This window comes from Carcharhinus amblyrhynchos, chromosome 30 (genome assembly GCF_965287045.1).
Source record: "Carcharhinus amblyrhynchos chromosome 30, sCarAmb.v2.hapA, whole genome shotgun sequence".
Taxonomy (NCBI): Eukaryota; Metazoa; Chordata; class Chondrichthyes; order Carcharhiniformes; family Carcharhinidae; genus Carcharhinus; species Carcharhinus amblyrhynchos.
In genome coordinates, this window is record NC_137353.1 from 7,784,082 (window position 1) to 7,811,422 (window position 27,341).

A 27,341-nucleotide genomic window follows, 5' to 3' on the forward strand; every position below is an offset into this window, starting at 1 on the left:
ACAGTCCCCAGTGTGTATATATATACACACACACACACTCACACAGACCCCAGTGTGTATATACACACACACACACAGACCCCAGTGTGTACACAGACCCCAGTGTGTATATACACACACACAGACCCCAGAGTGTACACAGACCCCAGTGTGTATATACACACACACACAGACAGACCCCAGTGTGTACACAGACCCCAGTGTGTACACACACACAGATCCCAGTGTGTACACAGACCCCAGTGTGTATATACACACACACACACACACACACACACAGACAGACCCCAGTGTGTACACAGATCCCAGTGTGTACACAGACCCCAGTGTGTATATACACACACACAGACAGATCCCAGTGTGTACACAGACCCCAGTGTGTACACAGACCCCAGTGTGTATATACACACACACACTCACACAGACCCCAGTGTGTATATACACACACACACAGACCCCAGTGTGTATATACACACACACACAGACAGACCCCAGTGTGTACACAGACCCCAGTGTGTACACACACACAGACCCCAGTGTGTACACAGGCCCCAGTGTGTACACACACACACACACAGACCCCAGTGTGTATATATATACACACACACACTCACACAGACCCCAGTGTGTATATACACACACACACACAGACCCCAGTGTGTACACAGACCCCAGTGTGTATATACACACACACAGACCCCAGAGTGTACACAGACCCCAGTGTGTATATACACACACACAGACCCCAGTGTGTACACAGACCCCAGTGTGTACACACACACAGATCCCAGTGTGTACACAGACCCCAGTGTGTATATACACACACACACACACAGACACAGACAGACCCCAGTGTGTACACAGATCCCAGTGTGTACACAGACCCCAGTGTGTATATACACACACACAGACAGACCCCAGTGTGTACACAGATCCCAGTGTGTACACAGACCCCAGTGTGTATATACACACACACAGACACAGACAGACCCCAGTGTGTACACAGATCCCAGTGTGTACACAGACCCCAGTGTGTATATATACACACACACAGATCCCAGTGTGTACACAGACCCCAGTGTGTATATACACACACACAGACAGATCCCAGTGTGTACACAGATCCCAGTGTGTACACAGACCCCAGTGTGTATATACACACACACACAGACAGATCCCAGTGTGTACACAGACCCCAGTGTGTACACAGACCCCAGTGTGTACACTTTCTCTGAGTGTTTTTTGTCACTGATTTTTTTAAATCAATTCAGTCCTCTTTCTCCTTGGTGCTGATTGGCTGCGGTCCGGGCCAATGGGAGCGGCGGTTACTGGTGGGTGCGCGGTGTCCTGTGGTTACCCCGGGCTCCGAGAGCCTCAGCCCCCCCTCCCCCCCCTACACACACCCCCTCACAAACACTGAGACAGACCCCCAGAGAGAGACCTCCCCCCCCCCGGAGAGAAACCCACCCCCCAGACACACAGCGGCAGCGGCCCGGGCCCGGACACAGAGACCCTGGGGGGGGTGGGGGGAGGCAGCCCGATGCCATCTCCAGCAACTCCTCTTTCTCTTTCCCTTGTGAAGACCCAGTCGGGCCGGCCCCTGATGCGGTAGAGGGACAGCAAGGTAAGGAGCGGCCTGACCCCCACTGAGGGACGGGGGGGTTGCTGAGGGAGAGGGAGGAGGGGGAGAGGAGTAGGGAGGAGGGTATTGTTGTGGGTTCGTTGTGGCTGGCACTGAGCAACACCCCCCCCCCCCACACCCTCAACCCCTCTATTCCCTCTACTGCCTCCACTACACACCAACTCCTTTATCTCCCTTCAGCTCCTTCAACACTCCCTGGCTCCCCCCCCCCCCCCCCACTCCTCCTCTCTCCCCCCCCCCCCCACTCTCCTCTCTCCCCCCCCACTCCTCCTCTCTCCCCCCCACTCCTCCTCTCTCCCCCCCCCCCCCACTCCTCCTCTCTCCCCCCCCACTCCTCCTCTCTCCCCCCCCCACTCCTCCTCTCTCCCCCCCCACTCCTCCTCTCTCCCCCCCCACTCCTCCTCTCTCCCCCCCCACTCCTCCTCTCCCCCCCCACTCCTCCTCTCTCCCCCCCCTACTCCTCCTCTCTCCCCCCCCCACTCCTCCTCTCTCCCCCCCCCACTCCTCCTCTCTCCCCCCCCCACTCCTCCTCTCTCCCCCCCCCACTCCTCCTCTCTCCCCCCCCCACTCCTCCTCTCTCCCCCCCCACTCCTCCTCTCTCCCCCCCCCACTCATCCTCTCTCCCCCCCCCCCCACTCATCCTCTCTCCCCCCCCACTCATCCTCTCTCCCCCCCCACTCATCCTCTCTCCCCCCCCCACTCCTCCTCTCTCCCCCCCCACTCCTCCTCTCTCCCCCCCCACTCCTCCTCTCTCCCCCCCCCCCACTCCTCGTCTCTCCCCCCCCCCCACTCCTCGTCTCTCCCCCCCCCCCACTCCTCGTCTCTCTCCCCTGCTCGCTGTTTGTTTCTCCCCCCGCTCGCTCGTCGCCTCTCCCTCTCCCCCAGCTCGCTCGTCGCCTCTCCCTCTCCCCCCCGCTTGCCCGTCGCCTCTCCCTCTCCCCCCCGCTCGCCCGTCGCCTCTCCCTCTCCCCCCCGCTCGCCCGTCGCCTCTCCCTCTCCCCCCCGCTCGCCCGTCGCCTCTCCCTCTCCCCCCGCTCGCCCGTCGCCTCTCCCTCTCCCCCCCGCTCGCCCGTCGCCTCTCCCTCTCCCCCCCGCTCGCCCGTCGCCTCTCCCTCTCCCCCCTGCTCGCCCGTCGCCTCTCCCTCTCCCCCCCGCTCGCCCGTCGCCTCTCCCTCTCCCCCCCGCTCGCCCGTCGCCTCTCCCTCTCCCCCCCGCTCGCCCGTCGCCTCTCCCTCTCCCCCCCGCTCGCCCGTCGCCTCTCCCCCCCGCTCGCCCGTCGCCTCTCCCTCTCCCCCCCGCTCGCCCGTCGCCTCTCCCTCTCCCCCCGCTCGCCCGTCGCCTCTCCCCCCCGCTCGCCCGTCGCCTCTCCCTCTCCCCCCGCTCGCCCGTCGCCTCTCCCTCTCCCCCCGCTCGCCCGTCGCCTCTCCCTCTCCCCCCCGCTCGCCCGTCGCCTCTCCCTCTCCCCCCCTGCTCGCCCGTCGCCTCTCCCTCTCCCCCCGCTCGCCCGTCGCCTCTCCCTCCCCCCCGCTCGCCGTCGCCTCTCCCTCTCCCCCCCGCTCGCCCATCGCCTCTCCCCCTGCTCGCCCGTCGCCTCTCCCTCTCCCCCCCGCTCGCCCGTCGCCTCTCCCTCTCCTCCCCCCGCTCGCCCGTCGCCTCTCCCTCTCCTCCCCCCCGCTCGCCTGTCGCCTCTCCCTCTCCTCCCCCCCGCTCGCCCGTCGCCTCTCCCTCTCCTCCCCCCCGCTCGCCCGTCGCCTCTCCCTCTCCTCCCCCCCGCTCGCCCGTCGCCTCTCCCTCTCCTCCCCCCCGCTCGCCCGTCGCCTCTCCCTCTCCTCCCCCCCGCTCGCCCGTCGCCTCTCCCTCTCCTCCCCCCCGCTCGCCCGTCGCCTCTCCCTCTCCCTCCCGCTCGCCCGTCGCCTCTCCCTCTCCCCCCCGCTCGCTCGTCACCTCTCCCTCTCCCCCCCCGCTCGCCCGTCGCCTCTCCCTCTCCCCCCCGCTCGCCCGTCGCCTCTCCCTCTCCCCCCCCCGCTCGCCCGTCGCCTCTCCCTCTCCTCGCCCGTCGCCTCTCCCTCTCCCCCCCCCGCTCGCCCGTCGCCTCTCCCTCTCCCCCCCCGCTCGCCCTTCGCCTCTCCCTCTCCCCCCCCCCCCGCTCGCCCGTCGCCTCTCCCTCTCCCCCCCCGCTCGCCCGTCGCCTCTCCCTCTCCCTCTCCCCCCCGGCTCGCCCGTCGCCTCTCCCTCTCCCCCCCGGCTCGCCCGTCGCCTCTCCCTCTCCCTCTCCCCCCCCCCCCCCCCCCGCCTCGCCTGTCGCCTCTCCCTCTCCCCCCCAGCAGCTCGCCCGTCGCCTCTCCTCTCCCCCCCCCGCTCGCCCGTCGCCTCTCCCTCTCCTCGCCCGTCGCCTCTCCCTCTCCCCCCCCGCTCGCCCGTCACCTCTCCCTCTCCCCCCCCACTCGCCCGTCGCCTCTCCCTCTCCCCCCCCGCTCGCCCGTCGCCTCTCCCTCTCCTCGCCCGTCGCCTCTCCCTCTCCCCCCCCCGCTCGCCCGTCGCCTCTCCCTCTCCCCCCCCCGCTCGCCCGTCGCCTCTCCCTCTCCCCCCCCCGCTCGCCCGTCGCCTCTCCCTCTCCCCCCCCCACTCGCCCGTCGCCTCTCCCTCTCCCCCCCCGCTCGCCCGTCGCCTCTCCCTCTCCCTCTCCCCCCCCCCCCCCCGCCTCGCCCGTCGCCTCTCCCTCTCCCTCTCCCCCCCCAGCTCGCCCGTCGCCTCTCCCTCTCCCCCCCCGCTCGCCCGTCACCTCTCCCTCTCCCCCCCCACTCGCCCGTCGCCTCTCCCTCTCCCTCTCCCCCCCGGCTCGCCCGTCGCCTCTCCCTCTCCCTCTCCCTCTCCCCCCCCCCCCCCCCCCCCCGCCTCGCCCGTCGCCTCTCCCTCTCCCTCTCCCCCCCCAGCTCGCCCGTCGCCTCTCCCTCTCCCCCCCCGCTCGCCCGTCACCTCTCCCTCTCCCCCCCACTCGCCCGTCGCCTCTCCCTCTCCCTCTCCCCCCCGCTCGCCCGTCACCTCTCCCTCTCCCCCCCCACTCGCCCGTCGTCTCTGTCTGTCTGTCTCTCTCTCTATTCCCCCGGCTCGTTGTCGCTGTCTGTCCCCCTGTCCCCCTGCTTCTTGGCTTCAGAACAATTGTGGTCATTGTGCAACTTTAACAGTGAGAGTGACACTTGTGGAGATCGTGTTTGTTATATTTTCCTTCATTCTTTTATTCGTTGTGGCTTCTCTGTGCCAATCTTCATTTGTGTGTTTCACCTCTTGCCTTGAAACTCATCAGTGATGTTGCTTCTTATTTCTTGCCCTTCCTCCCCTCTCTAGATCTGGTAAGTTCCAAGCCTGGTGAAAAATGAGAAGGTTAGGTCTGCTGTTATTTTGGTGGAGTAACCTTAAATGGCCTGTCTAGCCCTCATTAGCCAAGCTGAACGAAAAGTAGTGTGTGGTGTTTGTTTTTTTTGTGTGTACTTTAATGTGGTGGTGTGAATACTGCTCGCTCACATGTTTGCAAAGAATGATAGTTTTTAAGAAAACCTTAGCAACAGTGTAGGTTTGGGACTGAAACTCCAGAGGTCTAAAAGCAGTTAGCTAATAATATAATCTGTTTGATTCCTTGTGTAGATTAGAAACTGCAGTTTCTCACTATTATAAATAAATGTAAGATTTGAAAAAAGCTTTCCCTAAACGTTTCCGTGCTTTTTATAGGAGTGGTTTTGATCAGATTTTAGTTGCATGTTTGGCCTATGGTTTGCTTTTCTATGTGAAAGTAAATATGGCAATTGGGCTGTTATGCGGTACATTTCTATGTGAATAACAAAGGTCATTAGTGCTTGAGATATGGGTGTGGAATGTGTATATTTTGGTGTGATTATTGAACATTTGGATTGTTGAATGTAAACATGCTTGTTTACGAAGACAGTGTGATCCTGGTATATTACAAATATTTGCATATATCAAAATGATCAACTTTTAGGTATGCAAAATCAGGTAAATAAAACAAAGATTAAGGATGATGCATCAAATAGAGGACAAAAGTCATGCAGCAAATTGTAGGACAGACATAACTCCTACATACTGAATAAACAGGAATTCCAGTGGTGACAATGACAAAATGCTGTGACTAATGCTTTAAGAGCTGATACTAAAATTGAATGGTATCTATATGTAAACAGAGGCTTTACACATTTCGAGATGTGTGCAACAATAACTGTGAAACTGAGCGTGAGTGTGTTGCCAGGATTGTAATACAATCAAGGGGTTCAGATTTCATAAACTGAGAGAGAGCTTCAGTGGTTTGTGAGCATCAACTGACTCTAACCCCCAAGATTGTGTTACAGCCTGTAACTTACTCCAACGCAGCTGTTATATTATGGCAGTGGCTATGTTTTTTTGTACTTGCTGGTGGTTACTCTGCTGTGGTGTCTATTGTCTTTTGCAGTTCTTTTGAAGGCAGCATGGGATGAGGGGGTACAACAGCTGTTATGGTGAAAGATCTAATGTATATATCCCTTGACAGGGGCCAGTCATACATGAAAAATTCCCCTCTGGCAGCTTAGTAAATAACCACTTGGTGGAACATGTTGCGGGGATGCGTAACCTGAGTGATTTCCTTTTACCTATTTACTCTCTCCTAAAAGCATCAAATCCTTGATGCCTTCACTCATTTCAGTTTCCCTCAAGTATCTCGAGCTGTGGTTATTTATCTGTGAGCCTTGATGGTGAGTGTCGGCAACTTATTTGAATCTGGGGGGCATCACAGGCGAGCCTGATCATCCTCTTCCCTGATGTCAGCAGATGTGCACTTTCCAGCTGAGATCACTGGATTTGAATCAGGAGTCAGAATCTTGATTGAATTCCCCGTCCTTTAATCTGAATTCAGTTTCAGTGGCCCTATGTGGCTCTGACTGAGTTTAGCTAACACAGCACAGAGCAAAGATTGAACCTTAGATCTTTATGCATGGTTCATAAGCTTGCTAAACCATCTGAGGAAATCCCCCCTCCCCCCACTTATCTTCATCTTTTGCTGCCCACACATTTCTTTCCCAATAACACCATTAGAGTGTTCTGCCTTGAAATATCCTAGCATGTGTATTTTCAAATGGTCATGCACTTATCAGCAAAATCCTGTGCTGCTTGAATGAGACATTTGAATTTGGGGAAGGTTAGACAATTACCACAGATTTTTTTTTTGAAATGTGATACAGTGGGTGGTGGAATGAACTGAGATGTGATTTGTTCTGTGTGAAGAATGATTTGCTTGCATTACACTCAAATGTAGCACAACGGTGCGAAGGTAGAACCATGCTAGATTAAGAACCCTTTTAACCTCTTTCTGTTCTGGGACAAACAGGACATTGCCCTCCCAAATTCTCTTCAGTGACTGACTGAAATACAAGGTTTCTTATCCTATGCTCGTTGCTTGATTTTTGGTAAGTGTTGAGGACAGAACACTTCACTGTTTTACAATAGCTTCAATATGTTGTGAGAGTCACTGCTAAGTAAGGTAATTAACTGATATGGTTGTAATTATTAGTGCTGTTAAAAATATTTTGATAATTTGAGGTCTTGAATAATGTGAACAGAATGTTGGTGGGCATTGCCTAAATGTGAAGTTCCAATCAGCAATGAATAATAACATTGTGCAATGTATTAGTGAGATTCCATTTGGATATTCTTACTTCTGAAGGGATGTAGCTACATTAGAAAAGGTGCAGATTACTGAGAGAGCAATGAATCCTATACTCTGTCCATTACAGGACTTGTGGAGCTGCAAGTCCAGCTAATTGGAAAGTGAGCAAAAAATATTTTACAGATTCTTTCAAACAAAAATTAGATAAAATGAATTGAGGATACACTTTCAAAGCAGAACTGTAGTTCCCTGTTTATGGTTCAGGACCAATTGTCCACTGATAGTTCAAACCCCATTGCAGCAGTCACATAATTGAGTGCTCGTATTTGTTGTCCTGCATTAAAGAAAATTTGATGTGGAGATGCTGGCATTGGACTGGGGTAAACACAGTAAGAAGTCTCACAACACCAGGTTAAAATCCAACAGGTTTATTTGGTAGCACCAGCCACTAGCTTTTGGAGTGCTGCCCCTTCATCAGATGAGTGGGAGTTCTGTTCACAAACAGGGCATATAAAGGTACAAACTCAATACACATCTCTTTAACCCGTGCTTACCCCTCTCTCCACTCATATTGTCTGTATCTTTAAGACTTGATTACCTGTAAAGACTCGCATTTCAACCATTATTTTGTAAATTGAGTTTGTATTTATATGCCCTGTTTGTGAACAGAACTCCTACTTACGTGATGAAAGGGCAGTGCTCTGAAAGCTAGAAGCTTGTGCTACCAAATAAACCTGCTGGACTTTAACCTGGTGTTGTGGAACTTCTTATTGTATTAAAGAAAATAGCCATGAGAGCTGGGAGATTAAAGGAAAAGACACATTGATTCATTCATGCCTTTAATAGAAGTGAACTTGTTACCCCTGTAAACTTGAACTTGTTCTAAACTCTTCTGTCTGTATTCTAACTATCTCCTGTGGTCGCTCAAATAGAATGGCTTCTGATCCAGAATGTCTTGATTTTTAAAATCCTCATCCTTGTTTTCAAATCCCTCTGTGGCCTTGCCCCTTCGTATCTCTAACTTTCTGCAGCCCTGTAACCAGTGTTCCTGCTAATCTGTGTGGGTCCTTGGCCGTGCAGCAGGCTGAAAGTTACAGCACAGGCCTTGTTCTGTGATTAATTACAAGTGTGTGTGACCATGCTTAAAAAGCTTAAAGAGACTGCACACTGAAAAACAGTAGGTTATTTTTTGAAGAAAACATTGCCTACAATTTTCTGAGATCTCTTCTCCAATTCGGACCTCTTGAACAACAGCCCCCCTCCCTCCCTTTCAGGAAACCTTCCCTCAGTTGCTCCATCATTGGCAGTCATGCCTTCAACTGCCTCAACCCAAAACTCAGAAATAATCTGCTTCAACAACTTTACCTCTCTTTCTCTCATTCTCTCTATCTTTGTTTCTGACTCTCTTCAACCTACCCTTTTTCACCAACTATTTCCTTAAAGTGGCTCAGTATCAATTTTATATTTGTTATGGTTGCTTCAAAACACCCGAGGATGTTTTACAACACGAAAGTTGGTACTTTGGTTGTTGAATATATTCTCACATACAGTCACACAGTGGTTGATTGCTGATGCCCTCTGATGTGGCCCAGCAAGCCACTTTAAACATTGCACATTTGATTTGATTTATTATTGTCACATGTATTAACATACAGTGAAAAGTATTGTTTCTTATGCGCTATACACAACAAAACATACCGTTCATAGAGAAGGAAAGGCGAGAGTGCAGAATGTAGTGTTATGATCATAGCTAGCGTGTAGAGAAAGATCAACTTAATGCAAGCTAAGTCTAGTCAAAAGTCTGACAGCAGCAGGGAAGAAACTGCTCTTGAGTTGGTTGGTACTGCTTTTGATTCAGGAAGAAGGCTCTGTGCCATTTTTTCAGAACAGTTACATATGCAGCAGCACCCTCACCTCAAGGACAAACACAGGAATAATAAAAATAACTATCCTTAAAATGTGGTGTGACATTAACTTAAAAAGTAGGCTGTAACAGAATCATGGAAATACAGCACACTTAGAGGATGTGCTGGCCTTGGAAAGGGCCCAGAGGAGGTTCACAAGAATGATCCCTGGAATGAAGAGCTTGTCGTATGAGGGACAGCTGGGGAAAGTGGGTCCGTACTAATTGGAGTTTAGAAGGATGAGGGGGGATCTTATTGAAACTTACCAGATACTGCGTGGCCTGGATAGAGTGGATGTGGAGAGTATGTCTGCTAGTAGGAAAAACTAGAACCAGAGGGCCCAACCTCAGGCTAAAGAGAAGATTCTTTAAAACAGATGAGGAGAAATTTCTTCAGCCAGAGAGTGGTGAATCTGTGGAACTCTTTGCAGCAGAAGGCTGTGGAGGCCAGGTCATGAGTGTCTTTAGGACAGATATAGATAGGTTCTTGATTAATAAGGCGATCAAGGGTTATGGGGAAAAGGCAGGAGAATGGGAATGAGAAAGATATCAGCCAAGATTGAATGGTGGAGCAGACTTGATAGGCCGAGTGGCCTAATTCTGCTCCTATGTCTTATGGTCTTAGAGCATAAAATTGTCGAATTATGTCCGATCAGGGCAGAATGTAGAGCCCAGATAGAGGAACAGTAGGTCAGACTGGTTCATTTTCATTCCGGTAGCCAGGGTTCATGTCCAAGCTGATGGCAAAGAGCATTTTATTTTGTCTGGTGCCTGTATACTTTCTGAAATGGATTCATTCCAGTTCTTGTTGGACTGGCGTCTATAGCACTGAAACCTCAATATAAATTGGCACAAAGACTTGCTCTGAGACCAAACAGATGAACGGTGTCGAAAATGCACAGTGATGAATGATTTTCTAAGATGAGTTTAAGGCTTATTTTTGGCCAAAAGGACATTTGCTTTGGGGCTACCTTGTGCTGAACTTCTGGGAGTGCTTGATTAGTTAATTCCCCATGGCTGATGCAGACATAGTTGACAAAAGGCACACTGACCCATGTGACCTATTAGGCTGCTCCTAAAACGTCTCCTGTATCTGCTCATTTTAGGAGCATTTGGTTGCCTTTGTTGATGCTTCCATTTTTATAATCAAAAGTTGCCCAAGTAAATTTGGCTAACAAATGCCCTGATGAGTTGTTAAAAAGCATGTTATATTGGTTCATCAAAATTGCAGATAATACTTCAGTGTTGGTTCATTTTTGTAAGTTGGTGTGAAATAGGTTTTTAAGCTATTTACACTAACTTCACATCCCAGCCTCACCTCCTGAGAATTCATGATTTCTTATTTTGGACACCTGTATTTTGTCCTGTTGTGATAGACAATGGAACATGTGGGGGTGGGGTGTGGAGCAGTAAAGTGGCTTGATGATAGGCCAGGTTTAAAGTAATGTTTATATTGTAATTTCAAGTGGTGAGGTAAATACACAAGGGTTTTACCTGCCCAGCATTATACCACTGTTACCTTTGCCAGGGCTTTGGACTGATGTGTTTGTGTAAAAATTCCATCAATGCAGAAGGATGTTAATCTTTCAGATTTGAATAGAGAGAGGTGCAGTTGCTTCACTATGGATGAGATTGGCGCACTGTACAAACAGCACTTCCATAGAAATGAATTGTGGAATAAGAACACAAAGATAACAAACCTGATAATCTGGAGTTCCACAACTTTAATCCAGATTTTCCACTGTGTGATGTTAAGAGTGCAATTTTTGCATAGTTTGGTGGATTTTCAGATGACTAACTGCCATAAGAGTGAGATACAATCACTAAACAGCGTGTTTTTTTTTGTGAGGTGCACATTGTAGAAATTTCTAATTGTGTAAACCCCTTAATGTAACATCACACTATTATACACTTCTTAAAACTACACAAATATATCTCCCATTTCCTGGTAAAATGAACAATCTGCCTTTCTCCTTTCTGTGTAGCTAGTTATGCTAGTTATATACTAGTTATATGGTTAAAGGTATACCTAGGTGATTTATATTTTTCCATGTAATTTTTTAATACCTTTTCATAAATATGAGGCAGGTATCTGAATAGATTCATTCATTCTCTCATTGAGATATTGTTCAGGAAACAATAGTTCCTATATCCCAAATTTGTTTCTTTGTGTCGTGCTGTGTGCGCGCTCGTGAGTCATGCTGCCATTTGTGGACATGCAGGCTTAAACCAGTAATAACTGCAAACACCTTAGGAATCAGTCCCTGGCCATCTGTTGTTTCATGGAAAATACAGCTTATGTTTTAGGGCTTGCTTGATAGTGTAGGGAGTTTGAAATTCCTATTGTTGTGTGTCCAAAGGCATGCAAATAATCTTTTGGATGCATAAAACTCTATACCAACCAGTGGCCTGTAGAATGAATAGACATATAAATCCCAAGCTGCCTGCTGTTATTTTTATTTGCAATGCTTTCTAAGTCTGCAGCGGAACAACTTTCCAAAGAAAAATGTCCTACCAGCACATAGGGTACAAGTTGAAAATTGCAGATTGCATATAATATTTTGATAAATGTATAATTTAATGCATTTTGTTTGTTGGTTTTAATTGAATTTGTTTATTTATTACTGTCGCAAGTAGGCTTACATTAACACTGCAATGAAGTTAGTGTGAAAAGTCCCTAGTCATCACACTCCAGTGTTTGTTCGTGTACTCTGAGGGAAAGTTTAGCATGGCCAATGAAGCTAACCAGCATGTCTTTCGGACTGTGGGAGGAAACCAGAGCACCCGGAAGAAACCCATGCAGACACAGGGGAGAACTTGCAGACTCTGCATAGACAATGACCCAAACCGGAATCGAGCCCAAGTCCCTGGTGCTGTGAAGCAGCAGTGCTAAGCACAGTGCAACTGTGCTGTCCACAAAGAGAAACTTACAGTTTCACAGAGTTAAATACATCTGCAGGTAGATGGTGATTTACAAATATTTTGCATCCTGCATGCTGACCATATTGTTACTTTCCCAGAACTACACAGATCTAGGCAGACACCTATTAGAAGTGGATTCTTCCATCTTGTTTATAGAATCTATTTGTAAAAATGATCCATAATAACTTTCATGCTTGTAAATATTTACCGAAGAAACATTTATTGAAACTATTTTGTGCATTGTGCTTTACGTGCACTTTGAAGGTGTAGGGTTTGGAGGCATTGCTTATAGAAGTTGATGTCCTGGTAGTATTGCTGAACATTTTAGTAACAAAAGAGAGTTTCTTTATGCCTGCAGACAGAGTTGGAATCTGCATCTGAACAGTTGGTGGCACAAGCTCTTGTTGTCAAAATGCCCCATTTTAGACTAGTAGACAGTTTCATGAATGTAAGGAGAAAGTATGGCTGCTGTGCCTAACGGTTTTACTGGTACCTGAGAGCTGTCAAAATAGAGAAGAAAGAATCTGCATGTGCCAAAGTATTATTCAGTGTTGATGCATGTATAGTTATTTAAAATTATCATTCCCCCATCCCTCATCCCATTCCATTCTCTTTTAAACCACACTGACCTGTGTTGGGGTATTGTTGTTTACTCCCCTGTTGTTCTTCAGTGGCTATTCTTCACTCACTAGCTAGGCCTACATTTGGTGGCAGACTCTTTGACAATTGTGGGCATTACCCCCATGTTCCCTTCTTCCCTCTGTCTTGGGCACATTGAAACTAATGATGGCACTCTTGCACCATCTATGATCTGTAAATTTAACACTGATTGATACCTTTCTAATTTGTATGATTTAATTCTGCATTATTGACTTTCATTGGGAATGTCATTTTTTAAAAAAAGCATTAAAATGGTGAAGCGAGGTTAGAATCTAGATGGATAATACAACAGACTACAAAGATGTGAGGGTATGCAGGCTATTAAATTACTGTGTTTCATTCCTGCAGCAGATTCTTCAAAGAGCTTGAATATAGTCAGAAATGGAGACCAAATTGTGATTTTTTTTTTGAAATATAGTTTGGTATAACCAATTCAACCCAATCAAACCCTAATTCAAAGTCTCAACAAGTGAGATATTCCTGATCCAAACTGACAAGACAGGCACACCACTTGGACTTGATCTAAATGATCCAAGTTGATTGGAGCAGGCATTGTACCGCCTCCAAGGCTTTATCTCATTTGCAACTTAGCCAAAAGGCTGCTTTAAAAAATTGCTTCAAGTGAAGCCTCAGTGTAATCTCAAGGCTTTAACTGAAGTGCAGGACAACAAAACTACACTTGATCTTAAATTACTACTTACGAATCCTAGGTGGATGACAGCTGGATTACTAACGGGACGTACTTTTATTATTTTTTTCCCCCATCTTGACTCTGAAGGCGATAAAGATCTAGCCTTCAAGCCAGGCAAAATAAGCAATTCACTGCTTTTGAAACAGTTTGAGCATTGCTCGCTCAATTGTAATTAAATCTAAGGTAACAAAAGTGACACATTTGGAAATTTGGCTCAAAAATTGAAGTGAAATTGTTGCCCAAATGTCCTTCTAGTTTTCACCTCTACTTTCAAGGAAACTTAACACTTGTGACTTGCATGAGTCTGGGTGCAATTCCTTGACAACTGCATTAGCTTCACTTACATGGCCAACTCTTGTCTGTGAGTTTGGATATTAAGATTTAGTAGGCTGTTTCATTGTGGTAGATATGGTTAATCCCAGCTTTGTTCACCATTGTATGTTTGTGCAGCTGTGGTAGGTGTTGGTAAGGTTGACATGATGAAAAGTTTAAAGTTTTTTTATTATTGTCACAAATAGACTTATATTAACACTACAATGAAGTTACTGTGAAAATCCCCTAGGCACCACACTGTGGCACCTATTTGGGTACACTGAGGGAGAATTTAGCATGGCCAATGCACCTAACCTGCACATCTTTGGACTGTGGGTGGAAACCGAGACACCCAGAGGAAACCCACGTAGACATGGGGAAAACGTGCAAATGACACACAGAGAGTGACCCAAGCTGGGAATTGAACCCGCATCCCTGGAGATGTGAGGCACCAGTGCTAGCCACCATGCCGCCCTGATGTGATGTGGCCATGTGGAGTATCTTTTGCCTGCCTCCGTCCCCTTTGCCTCCTACTATCTCAATTAATAATTTCTACCATCTTAAAATAATCATTACATCATGTTTCCTCTACTGATTTGCATACCAGGAATATTAGTTCAGAAAACTGAAACTCAAAGAATTGCCCCCAATCTTACTCTGTTCATAGTCTTTCCATTTGATTGTTAATACACATCAACTAGAAAATTCTTAGTGCACTGTTACTATTAGCAGAACAATAGAATTTGGACTCCTCCAGCTGTTTGAAGCTGCTTTTATATTGTGTTAGGTGCCACCAGTTCAGAATGTCATGTTACACAACTAGTGATAGCAGCTAGATAAACTTGTTTGATTTCCTGTGGTTAAAAACAATGGTGAATGACCTTTTTTAAAAAAAGCAATTTGTCTAGATTTAGTGAATCTGATATGCAGCATTGGCTGCAGAGACTTGGGCAATGCAACGTAGTGTTATGGTATTTTTAGTGCTACAGGCTCTTGATGTATGGATCTTTTGCAGTGCATGACACAAAATGAAGTAAACCTGTCAGATTTACTAAGGCCTACTGCTGGGTAGAATCAGTTTTTTTTAAAAAAGTCCTTTCTCAGCAGTTGGCCATAGTGAATTTGACAAGGTTAGTTTGGCGTTGCCAATGGCTGCATGAAATCTTGTCAAAATCTGGCAGCAGTATTAGCATGGCACAAAAGCAATGTGAGTATTTTTTTAAAATACCTGCTGATTTTAAATCCACTGGTCCAGAATTGATGGAAAACCTGTTAGTTTCTCACCGACAAATTGATTTAGCAGGACCACGTGTCGAGGGTAGGTGTCTGTTGTAGCATCCCAGCATTCCTTTGGTATCATGTACGCCGTTCCTTTTGTGTCAGCCAGCTTTGTGCAGTTAAAAGAAAGTTGTCAATTTTTTTCAATTATCTCCACTGCTTCATCTCAGTTATCATTCTTCCAATGTCAACAGTATGTTTGATTGTGGGGGAAAGGAGGAATGCAGAAAGCCTGATTTGTCCCTACTTCCAGCAATGATCACTGGATAGTGAAAAGTTGTTGCAAACAACAGAAGAAGGAAACATTCAAGTTATTTTTTCTCTTTCACATCAAAGTATACTCAGTGAACTGAAGTGTTGCTCCCTATCCGAAATAACCCACCTGGGTAAATACAGGTAATTGAATCTGGAATCTTCTGAGCTTAGTTGCTCATTTCTTTAACAAACTTTGGTCTCCCATCTTCATCCCTGACTTCTGGCTTTGTGATTTGTGTAAACCCTGAGGCAAAGAGTAAAGGGTTACAAGCAAAAAAAATCATGGGCTTGAATTTGGTTTCAGAAACTTTGTGGCTTTACTGAAAGTTAATACGACACGAAACCAAGATCCTAGATTTAGTTCCTGCACAGCTGATGTGAGCTGATCTCACCTGGTGTAAATGTTTGAATGCAATTAAAGAGGGGGAACCCCAAACTGGATTCCATTTCCTGATTTCCATCCAAAGATGTTTGCTGGAGAGTGGGGATAGAGAAAACTGGCCAGGCTTCAGTATGATGACCTTGCACATTTACTGTCTAGGTTCGTAGCCATTTGGTTAAGTACTAGAGGACTGCGAGCAACTATCTTAGGTCAGCAGAAGAGTGGAAAGTAAAAGATCTCTATTTATGGATGTCGTTGAAAAGATAGTTTCCCTTCCTTATCCATTTGTATTTTCTTGGAGTCTCCCACGCCATTCTTTGGGTTGTAAGCCTTCTTTCTCCTGTGTTTGTGTTCTCAAGTACTACTTGAAACTGTAGGCATGAAGTTTAAGTGGCTGACTAAACCTGTGAGCATGTCTTTGTGAAATTGCTTGGTTTTTGTTGTCTCTCATTCATAGGATGGCATGGAGCAGGAACTTGTGTGGGGAATTCCCACAGCCTTAGGCAACACCAACATTCCATCTGAGGGAGTATTGCTGGATCTTGTGCATTTGTTCCACAAGGGCTAAGAAACAAACCAAAGTCTTTATTACACGAGATATTTCTATTTCAATCAGTCCAGCCGACATTGGCCCAGATTTTGTAGTCAGTGATGAGCAAATAACATTGCTAATTATCATTACGCTTACAGTTGCCCACAGATTTTTAAAGGGACTTTGAGTGGTAACCTAGCCATCAGGAATGTGGCACAGGGTGGTGCCTCCACAGGGATCTGGGACTTTAATGACCAAGAAAAGCAACCGTCTACCAATCAACTAATTGGATTGAAGCATCCTTACTGTGGCATGCAGAGTCTCAACCTGGAAGTATAAGCTAGGGTAGTTCATTCAACACAAAATTTATATGCAGAAAGCAAAATAAAGAGGAAAATTAATAATGAGAGGAGAAGAAAGATTGGAATTGAGAGATAAAGATACAAAGATAAAGAAGAAAAAGTAATGTTTTAAATCTGTTTCATTAAATCTATTTCAAATAATGTCTTGTTTTTCTAATTCAATGAATTTTAATGCAAGAAGTAAGAATTTCAAAGCTTGATGAAAAATGGAAGCGCACACATTTGAGATTTTCACTGGGAAATCTGACTGGTGTTAGCTTAACTCCCATGACTGAAGAACCAAAGATTACCTCAAAGTACCATTACATTTATTCCAGTTTTTTCTGTTTGCATTTTTGGTGCAAGTGTTAGTTAGGGTGAAAAATATCAAGTCTTGGAGAATGGAATAGTTTGGACAATCAGAGCAAGGACTAGATGTAGGACATTAGCACCCTCCACTCGGCCACATTAATCCGCTTCAATTCCAACTTTGCAAGCATGCTATTTCTGAACATTTCTATTTCCTACACTAGCCATCCTTACAGTCTGCCTGAGTGACACTGTCAAATTATAGGCAATTTTCTGCCATGGATTTGTGGCCACCAGGAACCTAGCTAATTTTGTTAAGATGCTTAAACTTGTTTTGCATAGAACTCTTACAGCTGGCAGAGTGAGAGGGGCCTTTCATCTCCTCAGCCTGGCCTGCATCTGAACTCTGGTCTCAGATAAAAGGACAGTATGTTAAACTGCTGTGCTAAACAGTCCCACCGTTTTCCTTTTTCTCTTATGGTAAAATTTGTCTTCTGAATGCATCAAGTCTTGCTTTTTTCAAGCCACTCTATTGGTTTTGTTTAATTTTAAAAATGTAATATCTTCCTGTGTCTCGCTGTAAAAACAGCTGTCTTCATTTCAATGGGTTTGCAATCTGTTTCTCTGATTCTAATGACTGATTTTGGCAGGACTAACCTTTTGTTACTTCTCATGACATGGAAATTTTAACGAATTATTTTTGTTTTCTGACTGGTTTCTTCTTTCCTCTCTACCAACTAAATGAAACGTAACACTTGCTGCAAAGTAATCAGGAGTCCTGAGGCACATGGAAGTTGGAAATGGAGAAAAGCTGCTTTTTTTTTCATGAGAGCTATTAGTTTTATATTAATTTTTGGCTGATTGAATTTGATGAAGGAATGTCGGCATTCTGTTTTAGGAGGAACAGTAGGCAATGGGTCACCTGCTGCACACGGAAACATAGGGCATGGATGGTAGAAGTTTCATGGAAGACTGAGAAAGATGGAGAAGGAAGTTAAAATGTAAATGTTTACAGAAAACTTGTAAGATCATTGCCACCTTGTAAATGCCTAAATTAGCCCGAGATAGGTGTGAAAGGTAGCAAGGACATGCAAGATTTGCAACTGTACTGGGGTTAGTGTCAAAGTGGTGTGAATCTACTCTGCCAGATTCTGATTTAGATTTGTGCGATGTACTAAGCAATACTGTGGAGTGGAAACTGCTTCAGTGATATGAACAATGCAGCATATGTTTGAGGTATGTTTTTACTATATATTTGTACTAAAGAACATAGAAAATTTGCAGTGCTTTGAAATGTCTGGCAATATTTCAGAATGTTTGGGATCTGCACTATTTGATTTGTTAGTGTCATGAATTAATATACATTGACAAATATTGTTTCACACTGTACAGACAAAGCATATTGTACGTAGAGAAGGAAAGGAGAGGGTGCAGAATGTGGTGTTACATTCATATTTAGGGTGTTGAGAAAGAGCATTCAAAAGTCTGATGGCATCAGGGAAAAAGCTGTTCTTGAGTCGGTTGGTACATGACCTCAGACTTTTGTATCTTTTTCCCAATGAAAGATGATGGAAGAGAGGATGTCTGGGATGTGTGGGTCCTTGATGATGCTGGCTGCTGTTCTGAGGCAGCAATAAGTGTGGTGGACAGAGTCAATGGATGGCAAGCTGGTTTGTGTAATGGACTGGGCTTTGTTTATGACCCTATGCAGTTTATTGTGGTCTTGGACAGAGCAGGAGCCATACCAAGCTGTGATGCAGCCAGAAATAATGCGTGCTATAGTGCATCTGTAAAAGTTGGTGAGAGTCGTAGCAGACATGCCAAATTTCCTTAGCCTCCTGAGGAAGTAGAGGAATTAGTGGGCTTTCTTAACTATAGCGTTGATGTGGAGAGACCAGGATAGTTTGGTGATCTGGACACTTAGAAACTTGAAGCTTTCAACTTTTTTCCACTTCCTCCCCGTTGATGTAGACAAGAGCATGTCTTCCACTTCGCTTCCTGAAGCCAATGACAATCTCTTTCATTTTGCTGACATTGAGGAAGAGATTATTGTCATGGCACCAGATTCTCTATCTTGTTTCTGTACTCTGTCTTGTCATTGTTTGAGATCCGACCCACTATGAGGGGTATCATCAAATTTGAAAATTGAGTTGGAGGGGAATTTGGCCACACACAGTCATAGGTGTTTAAAGACTATAGAAAGAGGCTGAAGACACAGGCTTTTGGGGCACCGGTGTTGAGGATGATCATGGAGGAGGTGTTGTTGTCTATCCTTACTGATGGTGGGTCTGTGGGTTAGGAAGGTTAGGATTCATTCGCAGATGAAGGAGCCGAGCCCTAGGCCAGAGTTTGGAGATGAGTTTTGTAGGAGTAATGGTGTTGAAGGCTGAGCTGTTGTCAATAAATAGGATTCACCCACACCTGTCAATGAAATTTATAGTACCTTGTCTAGGTGGAAAAAAGGTGCTTAATTTGGTTAAAAAATACATGCAATTTATTTCCATCATCACTCTTGGTAAACCTGGGCTCCTCATTCTCTGATTTTTATATTTGTCAACCTATCTTAACTGGTGTTTCAAAAATGCACCATTTCTGTGTATTCTTTGCAAGTTTATCAAAAGTTTTGGTTAGCCTCACAGTAAACTGCAATAGCAAATATAGTATATCTGATGTTCTGAAAGTTCATAGGTTCTAATTTTTTTTGCTATGGTGTTTTTAAAGTATTTGATTCTGGAACTTACTAACTGGAATGGTTGCTTACATTAATGTGCAAGACTTGCGGTTGCGCTCTGTTAGATCGTCTCCAATCTTAATCCTGGTAATCTGAGTGTGTGTGGTTGACTCTTTGCCAGTGCAGGCATTCTGACAATATCATTGAGATCATGATATCTGGAAGCTGGGGGATTCCACTGCAGCCATGATATCAAACGTTGAAACACTTTACTGTGCTCTGAAGAGTGATGGCAATCTGAAATCCCCAGTTTAATAAATAAATTCATCTTCGCTGCTGGCCCCAGCAAATTTGGCAAAAGTGTTCTTGTTGGTTTTTGCTGGCAATGAGATACTTGAGCATTCAGGAGCTGGCACCACTAGTGACTTTCATGTGCTTTGTGTATTCATGTGATGTGACTGCAATCAAAGCTGAATAGTTGAAACAATGCATTAAATATCTAGGGAACTGTACATGTGAATAGTTCACTTGTAAATTTCTCTTCAGTCGAGTAGTTAAAACCATTTGTAGAATGATGTGGAAAATCAGTTTGAATATTGATTTTCATCGGAATTTCATAAAGTTTGTACGATGCACAATTCTGTTGATACTCTCTGTAATCAAAAGGAAGTTATCTTGCCCATGCTGACTTATGCAACTGTTCATTAACACAATTTGACTTGAACTGGTTACTGAGCATTGATAAACAGCCTTTTCTCTCGTAATTGTGTGTTTCATGCAGGGGGAGAAGTAAAAAAGTCATTTAAGAGGGAGGAGTGCAGTTTTGCTAAGCTTTAGTGTTGTATTGCTCAATGCTGTGGATGCAGGATGAGCTCTACCCTTTGCATTTCTTGTAGTTGCCTGGCTGAAGAACATCGTATGATCCATTTTATTAAAAGAATGGTAGAACACATTTTATTTTATAATTCACCACTCTTTCCGTCAGGCAATGAAAATCTACATGGCAGAATTCCACTGGTGTAATTGTTGGCAATGATATCGGAAGATTAGATCTCCCAAAAGGAAAGCGCAGAAGTGGGTGTTTGGATGGGAAATGTAAAATTGGATAAGTAGTCAGAATGCTAAGTGGTTCAAGACTATAATACATTGTAGAGGGTTCAGCTGACGCATATAAACTGCTTACTTTTTGTTATTTTAATTTAGTGTTATTTAACCTATCATTTACTAAAGTCTTTTCAGTATGTTAACTGCTTTATAGGCTCAGCATAGCATAAGAATCTGTTATGCTCATATATTTGTTAGTACTTTCATAATGGTCTAAATGTGCTACTATACTTAGTGTATGCTTCTTGTGAGGTCGTTGTCTTATGCAGTCCCTCAGGATCAACAATGACTTGCTTCCACAATCATAATTAATAAATATCAATTATCAGGTGACTGAGGAGTCCAATGTGCAACCTCCAGTCTCTGTTACAAATGGTGCAAACAGTGGTTGGACTAGCGGGTGGGTCAGGTGCCCAGGTTGCCACATGCTCCTTTCGCTGTTGGCACTTGGCTTCAACTTACTCTCAGTAATGAAACTTGAGCTGTTCAGCTCCTTCCCAGATGTGTTTCCTCCACTTTGGGCGATCTTGGGCAAAGGATTCCTAGGTGTCAGTGGAGATGTTGTACTTTTTCACGGTTTTGAAGATGTCCTTGAAGTGAAGGGTAGAAGATGTCTATACTCGAGCTCTCATCATTGAGTGGCCGTCGCATAGCAGATACCAGATGGGCTTGATGGAGCAAAACCTTGGTCCAGTGTCAAGGGGTCCAAGATGATTGGAGACCAGGCTCTGTTGTATAGACCTCAGACATACAAGCACACATGCTCCTACTGTCCTTTCTCCTTCTAGTGAGTTACTCCAAGTTAGTGCCACTAGTGTCATCAGTGATGAACCTGTAAGTGTCAGCACTTCATCTTGGCTTGAAGTATTTTCTCCAGATGTAACTCCAGCTCTGCAGTGCAGTATCTCTGATCTTGCATTGCTGGACATTTTTACATTTTCAATGAATTAGACATGAAAACTTCACATGCCTATCATTGCACTTCATTAAAATGGTAAAGAAGAAAGCTATTCTGAAATTTTGGCTGTGTGGAAATTTCACAATCTTTACTTAAATCCTTTTTGGAAATAGAATTTATTGATCTATCACTTTGTGTGGCCTGCACATGTCCCAAACTGCCAAAGAATTACTTTGGATGGGTTGCCAAAATTGATACCTAGATAAACCTGTTGTAGCCAATTTGTACAATGCAAGATTCACAACAGCAATAAGATAAACAGCCAATTGTTCTAGTTTGATTGTCCTCTGATCTCTGCTTTCCTTGTCGACATGGAAGAGTTACCTCCACACATGATCAGATGTGAAATTCCTCAACATATCAAGACTGAAAGCCAAGACACATGTCCTGCATGTGTGGTATGCTGATGATGCTGCACTGGTTGCATAGATGGAAGATCAGCTCCACAGACTCATGGATCATCTGTCGCTTGCCTGTGATGTGCTCTCCCTCATAATCAGCATCAAGAAAACTGTAGTTATGGGACAGGGTGTTGCATCTACACCTGTAATCAGACTCAACAATACACCACTGGAGCAGTGAGCAAATTTTGCTAACTTTGATCAACAGTGACAGAGAGCTTGCATTTTGATGAAACACTCCCACACACATACTGGAAAATCAGCCGCCAACTTTAGCCTATGAACAAAATAGGCATGGAAAACAGACTAACTAAAATGTTTAATTACAAGGCCTGTATCCTCAGCATATTGCTGTATGACAGCAAAGCCTAGAGAACTTGCATCTACCAAGAAAAGGCCTCAAATTCTATCTCCAGTGTCTATAATGCATCCTTGGCACCACATGGAAAGATAAAAGAAGCAGCCCTTACTAGGGCAAACAGGCTGGCACAAATCAAGTAAAGCTGATTTGGCCATGATGCACAGCACCCAAAGCTCCAATTTCAAGAATACTGTTGAAAGAGAGATGAAAATTCTCAACGTTAGTCACGACAGATGAGAAACTCCAGCTGGTGATAGATGGATATAGTGATACCACGTGGGTGGGAATTCACGACCACCACGAGATGTGGTTTCAGCAACTCCAAAGTGAGTACCAGGAGACAATATTCCAGTGGAAACAATTGTATTGTATGTTTTGTCATGTTGTAAGCCTTTGAGGCAGAATTAGATTACTGGTATTCCGTAGACATTGTGCAGAACGGTTGCGTAAATGTTTCTTAATTATTTGGTATAACTTTGCACAAGTGTATTGGCAATTGTGTTGACTCTAGTAATGGTAGGCAGTGGTGGTGCTGTTTGAGCAACCATGGTTTGCCATAAAACACAAATGAGAGACGTGTGGTTGACGGCATAATTTGGGCTTGGGAGTATGTTTTGTTTTTCATTTCAAGTTAGTTGTAAGTTTTTATATTTGTAACTTTCTTTCCAAAGATGATGGCTCATGCTGAAATATAGTTCCATTAGTGTTGAGAGTTATCAAATGACTTTTCATGTATAAACAAGGCAGTGAATTTCAGCAGGCTATTTGACTGGAGGAATGCTGGGCTACCATTTTACAATATTCCCCCCACCCACACACACCCATTCTGTGCTGCAGTAATTATCTATGTTTCTTAGAATGGGTAAGTGCCTTCAAACTAGTTGAGAATGTTGAAGGATTGAGTTACTGTTTATGGGCATGTTCCGCTACAATATTTGAATTGGAATTGTTTGCAAAATGTAATTCTTGGACTTTGTCATAGTTTTATTTTAGTGCTATTTTTTCTATACAATGATTAAATTCTGTATGTATAATGGCAGAATGATAACATTAGTATGTACATTTTGATAAACCAATAAATGGTCTTGCCATCCTTGTTGGAAGTTGGTCGAGTGAAAATAAGCTACAGTTTATTTGAAGAATTTGCTGCACTTCTCTACACTTTTATTCACAAACCCTGTATTTGTATACACAGCTTTGAACTTCTGCCTATCAGCAGAAATTCATTCCACCATGCTTAAATCTGATAGGCAAAGTCTTCAAGTCTCAGTTAGGTTTTGCTTTTCTATTCTGTACTTAGCACTTGAGAAGCAGAATCTAAGATTTGAGGAATGTATACAGCTACAGGATACCTTCGGAAGTTAATTATTTGTAATTAACAAAATAATGAGAGCGTGGCAAGAACATTCTGGAGGAGGTTGTGGCTGAAATTCCAAGTTATTTCCTCCTCTTGTTATATTTTCTCTCATGTTTATGTGCCCTTTCCACTTTATAATGTTGCATGTTGATGATCAGTAGTACATACCTAAATGCATCCTATAGTTCTTGTCCCTTACAAACACTGTATTTGTTCCCCACTCCTTGTGCTTTTCAGTAATTATTTACTCCCCCTTTTGTTGTAGACCTCACACAAAGCACTGCTGAGAAGGTGGTTAGACAATCTGTTCCCAGGCTTTTACAGTGGCAGTCTTAATGTGACTTCTAGGAGATATGCAAGATCCACCCATGGTGACTCATGCATTACTGAAAAATAAATTTTCTCCTTGTGCGGATGGAATCTTCTGACCTCCACTTGGAAGTGCCCTTTGTGGCTTAGTTTGAATTGGAATTTTGCTATGTGGGAATTTGTGGGCTTGAATTCATGTTTTGTCCATGATAAATACAGGATGTTGGAGGCTCAAGCTGGTGTGTGGTAGTGCTACCAAGTTTTTTTGTCAGTAGCATTTGATGAATTGTCTATTTAGTGATCCATATTGGCAAGATGGTACAGTGGTTAGTACTGCTGCCTCACAGCACCAGGGACCTGGATTCAATTCCAGCCTTGGATCTGTGTAGAGTTCGCACATTTTCCCTGTGTCTGCATGAGTTTCCTCAAGGTACCCGTTCCCTCCCACAGTCCAAAACTGTGCGAATTAGGTGGATTGATTTTGCTAAATTGCCCCAAGATGAATAGGTTAAGGGGGGAATTAGTAAGATAAGTGTGTGGGATTGCAGGCGTAGGACAGGGGAAAGATGTCCTTTCAGAGAATTGGTGCAAATTCAATGGGCCGAATGGCTGCCTTTTGCTGTGTAGGGATTCTATGATCAGAGCTGAACTTTAGGAAGAAAATTGCTCTAGGGTTTTGGTACCAATGAGTTTTGCTCTGAGACAATCCAAAGTTCAAAGCTGAACAGCTGATTGAAGGGTGTTCTGATTGAGAATGATTGATTGTATATCTTTATATGCTATTCATTTTATTATCCATATCCTAAAGGTGATGAACCATTCATAATGGAGTTTTCATTGATACTGATGGTTCTCTGTCACTTCACTTGAACATTCTGTATCACGTCAGTAAACTATATGGGAACTGTCGCAGCTGAGATCCTTACCTGACTTTCCATCACTTACATTTCCCACAAAATTATTGGATAACCACTGGGAGTAGGATCCCTGGTTTACTTCCCTTCTCAAATGCTGCAGCTGATTTTATACTGTTTAAGCATATTGTCTTGAATACAAAATCAGCTCTTTATATTGAACCTCAATTGTTTTATGGCTGTGTGACGTTGGAGCATATTACATTGCATTCTGTATTTACTCAGTGCCTTCAAAGAGTTCTGAAAATTCCACAACTAGAAATAAATATTTATGACTTGATTGGAGTATGCCATAATTTAATTGGTATAGGCTGACATGCCTGGAATTAGCCCCTCTGGTTTCCTTTTGTGGTTTCTTGGAAGCTGCCAACTCAAAAAAAAATTGTGAAGCTAAATGGAAAACATATCCTGTGAAATGAAATCACTTGGATCATGTACTAGCAATGGAGTCACATAATGTGTTGTTTGGAGCACTTTCTGGATTAGAGTTTGTCAACCAACTTGGCTGCTATGATCAGCGTTCATTGCCTGGATGAATTTCAAATTCAAGACTAAGTCATGGCAAATAAACCACTTATTAAACCTTAACCAAGAATTGCAAATGGTCATGTAAGTTCCAGTAAAATTTATATGCAATAAATCTTAAATTGTCATGGGAAATCCTTTATTCTGCACTCAGGCAAAGTGTATTTGGACTTGAGGTTAGGGTCTCTTTTAATTCATCCAGTAAAAAAGGACAATTGTTGCTGCAATTGTATTAACAGATCCTTCCCAACTATGTGAATAGAATGAAGAACTTTTATCCTCCTAGTTTGTTTCTTGTGCAGCTGGAATTTGAATTTTCTTTCTGTTTAGCGTCGAGGATGTCATTTGCTGTGGGTTACATCTAGAAATTTGTGGATAATAGTACTTCAGTGTGAATTGGAGAGCGTTTGCTTTCAACCTCAAGTAGTTTCTTAGCCTTAAACCACAAATATACCTGGAGAGAATTTAGCATTTTGCCGCTGAAAAGATAGTTTATTGAATACCTATCATGCCATGTGTCTTAGCTAAAAAGTACCAGCTGAACTTGTGTATATGATATCTTATTATCATTGCCTTTAATGTGTGCCATTATTAGAACCATAGAATCCCCACAGTGCAGAAGGTGACCATTTGGCCCATCAATTCTCTACCAACTCTCCAAAAGAGCATCTTACCCAGGTCCAATCTTTCCCACCCTGTCCCGTATCCCTGCACGTTTACCTTGGGTAATCCATCAACCTGCATACCTTAGAACTTTGGGTGGAAACTGGAGCACCCGGAGGAAACCCACACAGATATGGGAAGAATGTGCAAACTCCACATACAGTTGCCTAAGGCTGGAATTGAATCCGCGTCCCTAGCGCTTTGAGGCAGTGCTAACCACTGTGCCACCATGCAATCCCCCGAACAGGAAAAATAGTTGCACAAAATGCTTGAGCCAAGCTGTGCATGTCTTGCAGTTGAAAAATCCAACATTCTAGTCAGTAAGAAAGAGCTTGCATTTGTAAAGTCTTTAATCAATCTGCCCTGAAATGCCTTGCGTTGGCTCCAAAAAGCTACATGCTTGTTGCGAATTTCTTCTCTCCAGGGAAATTCTAATTTTCTTCCCAAATGGTGATTGTGGAAGGAGTGCTTTAGATCAAATGTTCTTTTGCATGTAATAGAAATACTCTTTTAAACTAATCATGATTTGGGGGCATCATTTTAAAGTTCATGGTGGGAGATATAGGAGGGATGCCCAGAGTAGATTCTTTACTTAGAGTGTGGTTGGGGTGTGGAATGCACTGCCTGCTGGGATAGTGGAGTCGGACACTTTAGGAACTTTCAAGCGGTTATTGGAAAGGCACATGGAGCTCACCAGAATGATAGGGAGTGGGATAGCTTGATCTTGGGTTGCACATAGCTTGGCACAGTATCGAGGGCCGAAGGGCCTGTACTGTGCTGTACTGTTCTATGTTCTATAAAGTTTCCATCCTTCATTCCCAAAAGCTCTTGCTCCTCTAATTTTGTGTACTCCAACTCCACAACCCTGTGTGATACCTGCCCTCTAATTCTTGCTGTCCGCTGTTGGTGGCCTTGCCTTCCTTTGCCTGGTCCCCTAAGTTCTGGAATATCCTTCCTCCACCTTTCCGTCTCTCTCTCTCTCTCTCTCTCTCCCCCTCCCTCCCCACAAGACACTCCTTAAAACTTATCTCTTTGATCTGACGGGTGGAATTTTACAGCCTTGTTTGTCCCGAAACTGTAAAATCCCACCCGAGGTCAACGAATCATTCTATGTTCCGCCCATCGTCCACACCGATTCCTGTGGCAGGTGGGACGGTAAAATTCCGGCTTGTGGCTTGGTGTTATTTTTACAATGCTCCTG

General features: G+C 44.7%; 1 protein-coding gene across 4 annotated transcripts in view; it reads left to right on the plus strand.

Annotated features, from left to right (window-relative positions):
* The first annotated feature begins 1,456 nt into the window (after positions 1-1,456).
* rerea (arginine-glutamic acid dipeptide (RE) repeats a) overlaps positions 1,457-27,341 on the plus strand; it is a 529,737-nt gene continuing 503,852 nt past the window's right edge. For all 4 annotated transcript variants that reach the window (XM_080215241.1, XM_080215245.1, XM_080215246.1 and 1 more), the window contains exon 1: positions 1,457-1,624. The gene's annotated coding sequence lies outside the window, so the exon portion shown is untranslated. The remainder of the gene's footprint in view (positions 1,625-27,341) is intronic.